Here is a 13,436-nt window from a genome sequence, read left to right on the forward strand (position 1 = left end):
AATCTCTGTCAAAACTTTGTTAGGAATTATGTGATCCTTACTAGCTGGAAGTAAGGGAGATGGGGCATGAAGATATTTCTAGGAGTTGGACACATACCAAGTTTAGCTCAGTTCTGGGCATCTTTGAAATACCTATACAAACTTGTTCCTACATAGTAACTTGCAACTTTTAATGAGAATGTGCTTGCTTGCAGCAACGTGCTATATGTTCTGAATGCCCGATTTGGGAATCTGTGTCAAAACCTTGTTAGGAATTATGTGATCCTTACTAGCTGGAAGTAAGGGAGATGGGGCATGAAGTTATTTCTAGGAGTTGGACACATACCAAGTTTAGCTCAGTTCTGGGCATCTTTGAAATACCTATACAAACTTGTTCCTACATAGTAACTTGCATCTTTAATGAGAATCTGCTTGCTTACAGCAACGTGCTATATGTTCTGAATGCCCGATTTGGGAATCTGTGTCAAAACTTTGTTAGGAATTATGTGATCCTTACTAGCTGGAAGTAAGGGAGATGGGGCATGAAGTTATTTCTAGGAGTTGGAAACATACCAAGTTTAGCTCAGTTCTAGGCATCTTTGAAATACCTATACAAACTTGTTCCTACATAGTAACTTGCAACTTTAATGAGAATGTGCTTGCTTGCAGCAACGTGCTATATGTTCTGAATGCCCGATTTGGGAATCTGTGTCAAAACCTTGTTAGGAATTATGTGATCCTTACTAGCTGGAAGTAAGGGAGATGGGGCATGAAGTTATTTCTAGGAGTTGGACACATACCAAGTTTAGCTCAGTTCTGGGCATCTTTGAAATACCTATACAAACTTGTTCCTACATAGTAACTTGCATCTTTGAATGAGAATGTCCTTGCTTACAGCAACGTGCTATATGTTCTGAATGCCCGAATTGGCAATCTGTGTCAAAACTTTGTTAGGAATTATGTGATCCTTACTAGCTGGAAGTAAGGGAGATGGGGCATGAAGTTTTTTCTAGGAGTCGGACACATACCAAGTTTAGCTCAGTTCTGGGCATCTTTGAAATACCTATACAAACTTGTTCCTACATAGTAACTTGCATCTTTGAATGAGAATGTGCTTGCTTACAGCAACGTGCTATATATTCTGAATGCCCGAATTGGCAATCTGTGTCAAAACTTTGTTAGGAATTATGTGATCCTTACTAGCTGGAAGTAAGGGAGATGGGGCATGAAGATATTTCTAGGAGTTGGACACATACCAAGTTTAGCTCAGTTCTGGGCATCTTTGAAATACCTATACAAACTTGTTCCTACATAGTAACTTGCAACTTTTAATGAGAATGTGCTTGCTTGCAGCAACGTGCTATATGTTCTGAATGCGCGATTTGGGAATCTGTGTCAAAACCTTGTTAGGAATTATGTGATCCTTACTAGCTGGAAGTAAGGGAGATGGGGCATGAAGTTATTTCTAGGAGTTGGACACATACCAAGTTTAGCTCAGTTCTGGGCATCTTTGAAATACCTATACAAACTTGTTCCTACATAGTAACTTGCATCTTTGAATGAGAATGTGCTTGCTTACAGCAACGTGCTATATGTTCTGAATGCCCGAATTGGCAATCTGTGTCAAAACTTTGTTAGGAATTATGTGATCCTTACTAGCTGGAAGTAAGGGAGATGGGGCATGAAGTTTTTTCTAGGAGTTGGACACATACCAAGTTTAGCTCAGTTCTGGGCATCTTTGAAATACCTATACAAACTTGTTCCTACATAGTAACTTGCATCTTTGAATGAGAATGTGCTTGCTTACAGCAACGTGCTATATGTTCTGAATGCCCGAATTGGCAATCTGTGTCAAAATTTTGTTAGGAATTATGTGATCCTTACTAGCTGGAAGTAAGGGAGATGGGGCATGAAGTTTTTTCTAGGAGTTGGACACATACCAAGTTTAGCTCAGTTCTGGGCATCTTTGAAATACCTATACAAACTTGTTCCTACATAGTAACTTGCATCTTTGAATGAGAATGTGCTTGCTTACAGCAACGTGCTATATGTTCTGAATGCCCGAATTGGCAATCTGTGTCAAAACTTTGTTAGGAATTATGTGATCCTTACTAGCTGGAAGTAAGGGAGATGGGGCATGAAGTTATTTCTAGGAGTTGGACACATACCAAGTTTAGCTCAGTTCTGGGCATCTTTGAAATACCTATACAAACTTGTTCCTACGTAGTAACTTGCAACTTTTAATGAGAATGTGCTTGCTTGCAGCAACGTGCTATATGTTCTGAATGCCCGATTTGGGAATCTGTGTCAAAACCTTGTTAGGAATTATGTGATCCTTACTAGCTGGAAGTAAGGGAGATGGGGCATGAAGTTATTTCTAGGAGTTGGACACATACCAAGTTTAGCTCAGTTCTGGGCATCTTTGAAATACCTATACAAACTTGTTCCTACGTAGTAACTTGCAACTTTGAATGAGAATGTGCTTGCTTGCAGCAACGTGCTATATGTTCTGAATGCCCGATTTGGGAATCTGTGTCAAAACCTTGTTAGGAATTATGTGATCCTTACTAGCTGGAAGTAAGGGAGATGGGGCATGAAGTTATTTCTAGGAGTTGGACACATACCAAGTTTAGCTCAGTTCTGGGCATCTTTGAAATACCTATACAAACTTGTTCCTACATAGTAACTTGCAACTTTGAATGAAAATGTGCTTGCTTACAGCAACGTGCTATATGTTCTGAATGCCCGAATTGGGAATCTGTGTCAAAACTTTGTTAGGAATTATGTGATCCTTACTAGCTGGAAGTAAGGGAGATGGGGCATGAAGTTATTTCTAGGAGTTGGACACATACCAAGTTTAGCTCAGTTCTGGGCATCTTTGAAATACCTATACAAACTTGTTCCTACATAGTAACTTGCATCTTTAATGAGAATCTGCTTGCTTACAGCAACGTGCTATATGTTCTGAATGCCCGAATTGGGAATCTGTGTCAAAACTTTGTTAGGAATTATGTGATCCTTACTAGCTGGAAGTAAGGGAGATGGGGCATGAAGTTATTTCTAGGAGTTGGACACATACCAAGTTTAGCTCAGTTCTGGGCATCTTTGAAATACCTATACAAACTTGTTCCTACATAGTAACTTGCAAATTTGAATGAAAATGTGCTTGCTTACAGCAACGTGCTATATGTTCTGAATGCCCGAATTGGGAATCTGTGTCAAAACTTTGTTAGGAATTATGTCATCCTTACTAGCTGGAAGTAAGGGAGATGGGGCATGAAGTTATTTCTAGGAGTTGGACACATACCAAGTTTAGCTCAGTTCTGGGCATCTTTGAAATACCTATACAAACTTGTTCCTACATAGTAACTTGCAACTTTGAATGAGAATGTGCTTGCTTACAGCAACGTGGTATATGTTCTGAATGCCCGAATTGGGAATCTGTGTCAAAACTTTGTTAGGAATTATGTGATCCTTACTAGCTGGAAGTAAGGGAGATGGGGCATGAAGTTATTTCTAGGAGTTGGACACATACCAAGTTTAGCTCAGTTCTGGGCATCGTTGAAATACCTATACAAACTTGTTCCTACATAGTAACTTGCATCTTTGAATGAGAATGTGCTTGCTTACAGCAACGTGCTATATGTTCTGAATGCCCGAATTGGGAATCTGTGTCAAAACTTTGTTAGGAATTATGTGATCCTTACTAGCTGGAAGTAAGTGAGATGGGGCATGAAGTTATTTCTAGGAGTTGGACACATACCAAGTTTAGCTCAGTTCTGGGCATCTTTGAAATACCTATACAAACTTGTTCCTACATAGTAACTTGCAACTTTGAATGAGAATGTGCTTGCTTACAGCAACGTGCTATATGTTCTGAATGCCCGAATTGGGAATCTGTGTCAAAACTTTGTTAGGAATTATGTGATCCTTACTAGCTGGAAGTAAGGGAGATGGGGCATGAAGTTATTTCTAGGAGTTGGACACATACCAAGTTTAGCTCAGTTCTGGGCATCTTTGAAATACCTATACAAACTTGTTCCTACATAGTAACTTGCATCTTTGAATGAGAATGTGCTTGCTTACAGCAATGTGCTATATGTTCTGAATGCCCGAATTGGGAATCTGTGTCAAAACTTTGTTAGGAATTATGTGATCCTTACTAGCTGGAAGTAAGGGAGATGGGGCATGAAGTTATTTCTAGGAGTTGGACACATACCAAGTTTAGCTCAGTTCTGGGCATCTTTGAAATACCTATACAAACTTGTTCCTACATAGTAACTTGCATCTTTGAATGAGAATCTGCTTGCTTACAGCAACGTGCTATATGTTCTGATTGCCCGAATTGGGAATCTGTGTCAAAACTTTGTTAGGAATTATGTGATCCTTACTAGCTGGAAGTAAGGCAGATGGGGCATGAAGTTATTTCTGGGAGTTGGACACATACCAAGTTTAGCTCAGTACTGGGCATCTTTGAAATACCTATACAAACTTGTTCCTACATAGTAACTTGCAACTTTGAATGAGAATGTGCTTGCTTCCAGCAACGTGCTATATGTTCTGAATGCCCGAATTGGGAATCTGTGTCAAAACTTTGTTAGGAATTATGTGATCCTTACTAGCTGGAAGTAAGGGAGATGGGGCATGAAGTTATTTCTAGGAGTTGGACACATACCAAGTTTAGCTCAGTTCTGGGCATCTTTGAAATACCTATACAAACTTGTTCCTACATAGTAACTTGCATCTTTGAATGAGAATCTGCTTGCTTACAGCAACGTGCTATATGTTCTGAATGCCCGAATTGGCAATCTGTGTCAAAACTTTGTTAGGAATTATGTGATCCTTACTAGCTGGAAGTAAGGGAGATGGGGCATGAAGTTATTTCTAGGAGTTGGACACATACCAAGATTAGCTCAGTTCTGGGCATCTTAGAAATACCTATACAAACTTGTTCCTACATAGTAACTTGCAACTTTGAATGAGAATGTGCTTGCTTACAGCAACGTGCTATATGTTCTCAATGCCCGAATTGGGAATCTGTGTCAAAACTTTGTTAGGAATTATGTGATCCTTACTAGCTGGAAGTAAGGGAGATGGGGCATGAAGTTATTTCTAGGAGTTGGACACATACCAAGTTTAGCTCAGTTCTGGGCATCTTTGAAATACCTATACAAACTTGTTCCTACATAGTAACTTGCAACTTTGAATGAGAATGTGCTTGCTTACAGCAACGTGCTATATGTTCTGAATGCCCGAATTGGGAATCTGTGTCAAAACTTTGTTAGGAATTATGTGATCCTTACTAGCTGGAAGTAAGGGAGATGGGGCATGAAGTTATTTCTAGGAGTTGGACACATACCAAGTTTAGCTCAGTTCTGGGCATCTTTGAAATACCTATACAAACTTGTTCCTACATAGTAACTTGCAACTTTGAATGAGAATGTGCTTGCTTACAGCAACGTGCTATATCTTCTGAATGCCCGAATTGGGAATCTGTGTCAAAACTTTGTTAGGAATTATGTGATCCTTACTAGCTGGAAGTAAGGGAGATGGGGCATGAAGTTATTTCTTGGAGTTGGAGACATACCAAGTTTAGCTCAGTTCTGGGCATCTTTGAAATACCTATACAAACTTGTTCCTACATAGTAACTTGCAACTTTGAATGAGAATGTGCTTGCTTGCAGCAACGTGCTATATGTTCTGAATGCCCGAATTGGCAATCTGTGTCAAAACTTTGTTAGGAATTATGTGATCCTTACTAGCTGGAAGTAAGGGAGATGGGGCATGAAGTTATTTCTAGGAGTTGGACACATACCAAGTTTAGCTCAGTTCTGGGCATCTATGAAATACCTATACAAACTTGTTCCTACATAGTAACTTGCATCTTTGAATGAGAATCTGCTTGCTTACAGCAACGTGCTATATGTTCTGAATGCCCGAATTGGGAATCTGTGTCAAAACTTTGTTAGGAATTATGTGATCCTTACTAGCTGGAAGTAAGGGAGATGGGGCATGAAGTTATTTCTAGGAGTTGGACACATACCAAGTTTAGCTCAGTTCTGGGCATCTTTGAAATACCTATACAAACTTGTTCCTACATAGTAACTTGCAACTTTGAATGACAATGTGCTTGCCTACAGCAACGTGCTATATGTTCTGAATGCCCGAATTGGGAATCTGTGTCAAAACTTTGTTAGGAATTATGTGATCCTTACTAGCTGGAAGTAAGGCAGATGGGGCATGAAGTTATTTCTAGGAGTTGGACTCATACCAAGTTTAGCTCAGTTCTGGGCATCTTTGAAATACCTATACAAACTTGTTCCTACATAGTAACTTGCAACTTTGAATGAGAATGTGCTTGCTTGCAGCAACGTGCTATATGTTCTGAATGCCCGATTTGGGAATCTGTGTCAAAACCTTGTTAGGAATTATGTGATCCTTACTAGCTGGAAGTAAGGGAGATGGGGCATGAAGTTATTTCTAGGAGTTGGACACATACCAAGTTTAGCTCAGTTCTGGGCATCTTTGAAATACCTATACAAACTTGTTCCTACATAGTAACTTGCATCTTTGAATGAGAATGTGCTTGCTTACAGCAACGTGCTATATGTTCTGAATGCCCGAATTGGCAATCTGTGTCAAAACTTTGTTAGGAATTATGTGATCCTTACTAGCTGGAAGTAAGGGAGATGGGGCATGAAGTTATTTCTAGGAGTTGGACACATACCAAGTTTAGCTCAGTTCTGGGCATCTTTGAAATACCTATACAAACTTGTTCCTACATAGTAACTTGCATCTTTGAATGAGAATCTGCTTGCTTACAGCAACGTGCTATATGTTCTGAATGCCCGAATTGGGAATCTGTGTCAAAACTTTGTTAGGAATTATGTGATCCTTACTAGCTGGAAGTAAGGGAGATGGGGCATGAAGTTATTTCTAGGAGTTGGACACATACCAAGTTTAGCTCAGTTCTGGGCATCTTTGAAATACCTATACAAACTTGTTCCTACATAGTAACTTGCATCTTTGAATGAGAATGTGCTTGCTTACAGCAACGTGCTATATGTTCTGAATGCCCGAATTGGCAATCTGTGTCAAAACTTTGTTAGGAATTATGTGATCCTTACTAGCTGGAAGTAAGGGAGATGGGGCATGAAGTTATTTCTAGGAGTTGGACACATACCAAGTTTAGCTCAGTTCTGGGCATCTTTGAAATACCTATACAAACTTGTTCCTACATAGTAACTTGCATCTTTGAATGAGAATCTGCTTGCTTACAGCAACGTGCTATATGTTCTGAATGCCCGAATTGGGAATCTGTGTCAAAACTTTGTTAGAAATTATGTGATCCTTACTAGCTGGAAGTAAGGGAGATGGGGCATGAAGTTATTTCTAGGAGTTGGACACATACCAAGTTTAGCTCAGTTCTGGGCATCTTTGAAATACCTATACAAACTTGTTCCTACATAGTAACTTGCAACTTTGAATGAGAATGTGCTTGCCTACAGCAACGTGCTATATGTTCTGAATGCCAGAATTGGCAATCTGTGTCAAAACTTTGTTAGGAATTATGTGATCCTTACTAGCTGGAAGTAAGGGAGATGGGGCATGAAGATATTTCTTGGAGTTGGAGACATACCAAGTTTAGCTGAGTTCTGGACATCTTTGAAATACCTATACAAACTTGTTCCTACATAGTAACTTGCATCTTTGAATGAGAATCTGCTTGCTTACAGCAACGTGCTATATGTTCTGAATGCCCGAATTGGCAATCTGTGTCAAAACTTTGTTAGGAATTATGTGATCCTTACCAGCTGGAAGTAAGGGAGATGGGGCATGAAGTTATTTCTAGGAGTTGGACACATACCAAGTTTAGCTCAGTTCTGGGCATCTTTGAAATACCTATACCAACTTGTTCCTACATAGTAACTTGCATCTTTGAATGAGAATCTGCTTGCTTACAGCAACGTGCTATATGTTCTGAATGCCCGAATTGGGAATCTGTGTCAAAACTTTGTTAGGAATTATGTGATCCTTACTAGCTGGAAGTAAGGGAGATGGGGCATGAAGTTATTTCTAGGAGTTGGACACATACCAAGTTTAGCTCAGTTCTGGGCATCTTTGAAATACCTATACAAACTTGTTCCTACATAGTAACTTGCAACTTTGAATGAAAATGTGCTTGCTTACAGCAACGTGCTATAAGTTCTGAATGCCCGAATTGGGAATCTGTGTCAAAACTTTGTTAGGAATTATATGATCCTTACTAGCTGGAAGTAAGGGAGATGGGGCATGAAGTTATTTCTAGGAGTTGGACACATACCAAGTTTAGCTCAGTTCTGGGCATCTTTGAAATACCTATACAAACTTGTTCCTACATAGTAACTTGCAACTTTGAATGAAAATGTGCTTGCTTACAGCAACGTGCTATATGTTCTGAATGCCCGAATTGGGAATCTGTGTCAAAACTTTGTTAGGAATTATGTGATCCTTACTAGCTGGAAGTAAGGGAGATGGGGCATGAAGTTATTTCTAGGAGTTGGACACATACCAAGTTTAGCTCAGTTCTGGGCATCTTTGAAATACGTATACAAACTTGTTCCTACATAGTAACTTGCAACTTTGAATGAGAATGTGCTTGCTTACAGCAACGTGCTATATGTTCTGAATGCCCGAATTGGGAATCTGTGTCAAAACTTTGTTAGGAATTATGTGATCCTTACTAGCTGGAAGTAAGGGAGATGGGGCATGAAGTTATTTCTAGGAGTTGGACACATACCATGTTTAGCTCAGTTCTGGGCATCTTTGAAATACCTATACAAACTTGTTCCTACATAGTAACTTGCAACTTTGAATGAGAATGTGCTTGCTTACAGCAACGTGCTATATGTTCTGAATGCCCGAATTGGGAATCTGTGTCAAAACTTTGTTAGGAATTATGTGATCCGTACTAGCTGGAAGTAAGGGAGATGGGGCATGAAGTTATTTCTAGGAGTTGGACACATACCAAGTTTAGCTCAGTTCTGGGCATCTTTGAAATACCTATACAAACTTGTTCCTACATAGTAACTTGCATCTTTGAATGAGAATGTGCTTGCTTACAGCAACGTGCTATATGTTCTGAATGCCCGAATTGGGAATCTGTGTCAAAACTTTGTTAGGAATTATGTGATCCTTACTAGCTGGAAGTAAGGGAGATGGGGCATGAAGTTATTTCTAGGAGTTGGACACATACCAAGTTTAGCTCAGTTCTGGGCATCTTTGAAATACCTATACAAACTTGTTCCTACATAGTAACTTGCATCTTTGAATGAGAATCTGCTTGCTTACAGCAACGTGCTATATGTTCTGAATGCCCGAATTGGGAATCTGTGTCAAAACTTTGTTAGGAATTATGTGATCCTTACTAGCTGGAAGTAACGGAGATGGGGCATGAAGTTATTTCTAGGAGTTGGATACATACCAAGTTTAGCTCAGTTCTGGGCATCTTTGAAATACCTATACAAACTTGTTCCTACATAGTAACTTGCAACTTTGAATGAGAATGTGCTTGCTTACAGCAACGTGCTATATGTTCTGAATGCCCGATTTGGGAATCTGTGTCAAAACTTTGTTAGGAATTATGTGATCCTTACTAGCTGGAAGTAAGGGAGATGGGGCATGAAGTTATTTCTAGGAGTTGGACACATACCAAGTTTAGCTCAGTTCTGGGCATCTTTGAAATACCTATACAAACTTGTTCCTACATAGTAACTTGCATCTTTGAATGAGAATCTGCTTGCTTACAGCAACGTGCTATATGTTCTGAATGCCCGAATTGGGAATCTGTGTCAAAACTTTGTTAGGAATTATGTGATCCTTACTAGCTGGAAGTAAGGGAGATGGGGCATGAAGTTATTTCTAGGAGTTGGACACATACCAAGTTTAGCTCAGTTCTGGGCATCTTTGAAATACCTATACAAACTTGTTCCTACATAGTAACTTGCAACTTTGAATGAAAATGTGCTTGCTTACAGCAACGTGCTGTATGTTCTGAATGCCCGAATTGGGAATCTGTGTCAAAACTTTGTTAGGAATTATGTGATCCTTACTAGCTGGAAGTAAGGGAGATGGGGCATGAAGTTATTTCTAGGAGTTGGACACATACCAAGTTTAGCTCAGTTCTGGGCATCTTTGAAATACCTATACAAACTTGTTCCTACATAGTAACTTGCAACTTTGAATGAAAATGTGCTTGCTTACAGCAACGTGCTATATGTTCTGAATGCCCGAATTGGGAATCTGTGTCAAAACTTTGTTAGGAATTATGTGATCCTTACTAGCTGGAAGTAAGGGAGATGGGGCATGAAGTTATTTCTAGGAGTTGGACACATACCAAGTTTAGCTCAGTTCTGGGCATCTTTGCAATACCTATACAAACTTGTTCCTACATAGTACCTTGCAACTTTGAATGAGAATGTGCTTGCTTACAGCAACGTGCTATATGTTCTGAATGCCCGAATTGGGAATCTGTGTCAAAACTTTGTTAGGAATTATGTGATCCTTACTAGCTGGAAGTAAGGTAGATGGGGCATGAAGTTATTTCTAGGAGTTGGACACATACCAAGTTTAGCTCAGTTCTGGGCATCTTTGAAATACCTATACAAACTTGTTCCTACATAGTAATTTGCAACTTTGAATGAGAATGTGCTTGCTTACAGCAACGTGCTATATGTTCTGAATGCCCGAATTGGGAATCTGTGTCAAAACTTTGTTAGGAATTATGTGATCCGTACTAGCTGGAAGTAAGGGAGATGGGGCATGAAGATATTTCTTGGAGTTGGAGACATACCAAGTTTAGCTCAGTTCTGGGCATCTTTGAAATACCTATACAAACTTGTTCCTACATAGTAACTTGCATCTTTGAATGAGAATGTGCTTGCTTACAGCAACGTGCTATATGTTCTGAATGCCCGAATTGGCAATCTGTGTCAAAACTTTGTTAGGAATTATGTGATCCTTACTAGCTGGAAGTAAGGGACATGGGGCATGAAGTTATTTCTAGGAGTTGGACACATACCAAGTTTAGCTCAGTTCTGGGCATCTTTGAAATACCTATACAAACTTGTTCCTACATAGTAACTTGCATCTTTGAATGAGAATCTGCTTGCTTACAGCAACGTGCTATATGTTCTGAATGCCCGAATTGGGAATCTGTGTCAAAACTTTGTGAGGAATTATGTGATCCGTACTACCTGGAAGTAAGGCAGATGGGGCATGAAGTTATTTCTAGGAGTTGGACACATACCAAGTTTAGCTCAGTTCTGGGCATCTTTGAAATACCTATACAAACTTGTTCCTACATAGTAACTTGCATCTTTGAATGAGAATGTGCTTGCTTACAGCAACGTGCTGTATGTTCTGAATGCCCGAATTGGGAATCTGTGTCAAAACTTTGTTAGGAATTATGTGATCCTTACTAGCTGGAAGTAAGGGAGATGGGGCATGAAGTTATTTCTAGGAGTTGGACACATACCAAGTTTAGCTCAGTTCTGGGCATCTTTGAAATACCTATACAAACTTGTTCCTACATAGTAACTTGCAACTTTGAATGAAAATGTGCTTGCTTACAGCAACGTGCTATATGTTCTGAATGCCCGAATTGGGAATCTGTGTCAAAACTTTGTTAGGAATTATGTGATCCTTACTAGCTGGAAGTAAGGGAGATGGGGCATGAAGTTATTTCTAGGAGTTGGACACATACCAAGTTTAGCTCAGTTCTGGGCATCTTTGCAATACCTATACAAACTTGTTCCTACATAGTACCTTGCAACTTTGAATGAGAATGTGCTTGCTTACAGCAACGTGCTATATGTTCTGAATGCCCGAATTGGGAATCTGTGTCAAAACTTTGTTAGGAATTATGTGATCCTTACTAGCTGGAAGTAAGGTAGATGGGGCATGAAGTTATTTCTAGGAGTTGGACACATACCAAGTTTAGCTCAGTTCTGGGCATCTTTGAAATACCTATACAAACTTGTTCCTACATAGTAATTTGCAACTTTGAATGAGAATGTGCTTGCTTACAGCAACGTGCTATATGTTCTGAATGCCCGAATTGGGAATCTGTGTCAAAACTTTGTTAGGAATTATGTGATCCGTACTAGCTGGAAGTAAGGGAGATGGGGCATGAAGATATTTCTTGGAGTTGGAGACATACCAAGTTTAGCTCAGTTCTGGGCATCTTTGAAATACCTATACAAACTTGTTCCTACATAGTAACTTGCATCTTTGAATGAGAATGTGCTTGCTTACAGCAACGTGCTATATGTTCTGAATGCCCGAATTGGCAATCTGTGTCAAAACTTTGTTAGGAATTATGTGATCCTTACTAGCTGGAAGTAAGGGACATGGGGCATGAAGTTATTTCTAGGAGTTGGACACATACCAAGTTTAGCTCAGTTCTGGGCATCTTTGAAATACCTATACAAACTTGTTCCTACATAGTAACTTGCATCTTTGAATGAGAATCTGCTTGCTTACAGCAACGTGCTATATGTTCTGAATGCCCGAATTGGGAATCTGTGTCAAAACTTTGTGAGGAATTATGTGATCCGTACTACCTGGAAGTAAGGCAGATGGGGCATGAAGTTATTTCTAGGAGTTGGACACATACCAAGTTTAGCTCAGTTCTGGGCATCTTTGAAATACCTATACAAACTTGTTCCTACATAGTAACTTGCATCTTTGAATGAGAATGTGCTTGCTTACAGCAACGTGCTATATGTTCTGAATGCCCGAATTGGGAATCTGTGTCAAATCTTTGTTAGGAATTATGTGATCCTTACTAGCTGGAAGTAAGGGAGATGGGGCATGAAGTTATTTCTAGGAGTTGGACACAAACCAAGTTTAGCTCAGTTCTGGGCATCTTTGAAATACCTATACAAACTTGTTCCTACATAGTCACTTGCATCTTTGAATGAGAATCTGCTTGCTTACAGCAACGTGCTATATGTTCTGAATGCCCGAATTGGGAACCTGTGTCAAAACTTTGTTAGGAATTATGTGTTCCTTACTAGCTGGAAGTAAGGGAGATGGGGCATGAAGTTATTTCTAGGAGTTGGACACATACCAAGTTTAGCTCAGTTCTGGGCATCTTTGAAATACCTATACAAACTTGTTCCTACATAGTAACTTGCAACTTTGAATGAAAATGTGCTTGCTTACAGCAACGTGCTATATGTTCTGAATGCCCGAATTGGGAATCTGTGTCAAAACTTTGTTAGGAATTATGTCATCCTTACTAGCTGGAAGTAAGGGAGATGGGGCATGAAGTTATTTCTAGGAGTTGGACACATACCAAGTTTAGCTCAGTTCTGGGCATGTTTGAAATACCTATACAAACTTGTTCCTACATAGTAACTTGCAACTTTGAATGAGAATCTGCTTGCTTACAGCAACGTGCTATATGTTCTGAA

The sequence above is a fragment of the Diceros bicornis genome, chromosome 21, assembly GCF_020826845.1.
Source record: "Diceros bicornis minor isolate mBicDic1 chromosome 21, mDicBic1.mat.cur, whole genome shotgun sequence".
In the NCBI taxonomy this organism is placed as follows: Eukaryota; Metazoa; Chordata; class Mammalia; order Perissodactyla; family Rhinocerotidae; genus Diceros; species Diceros bicornis.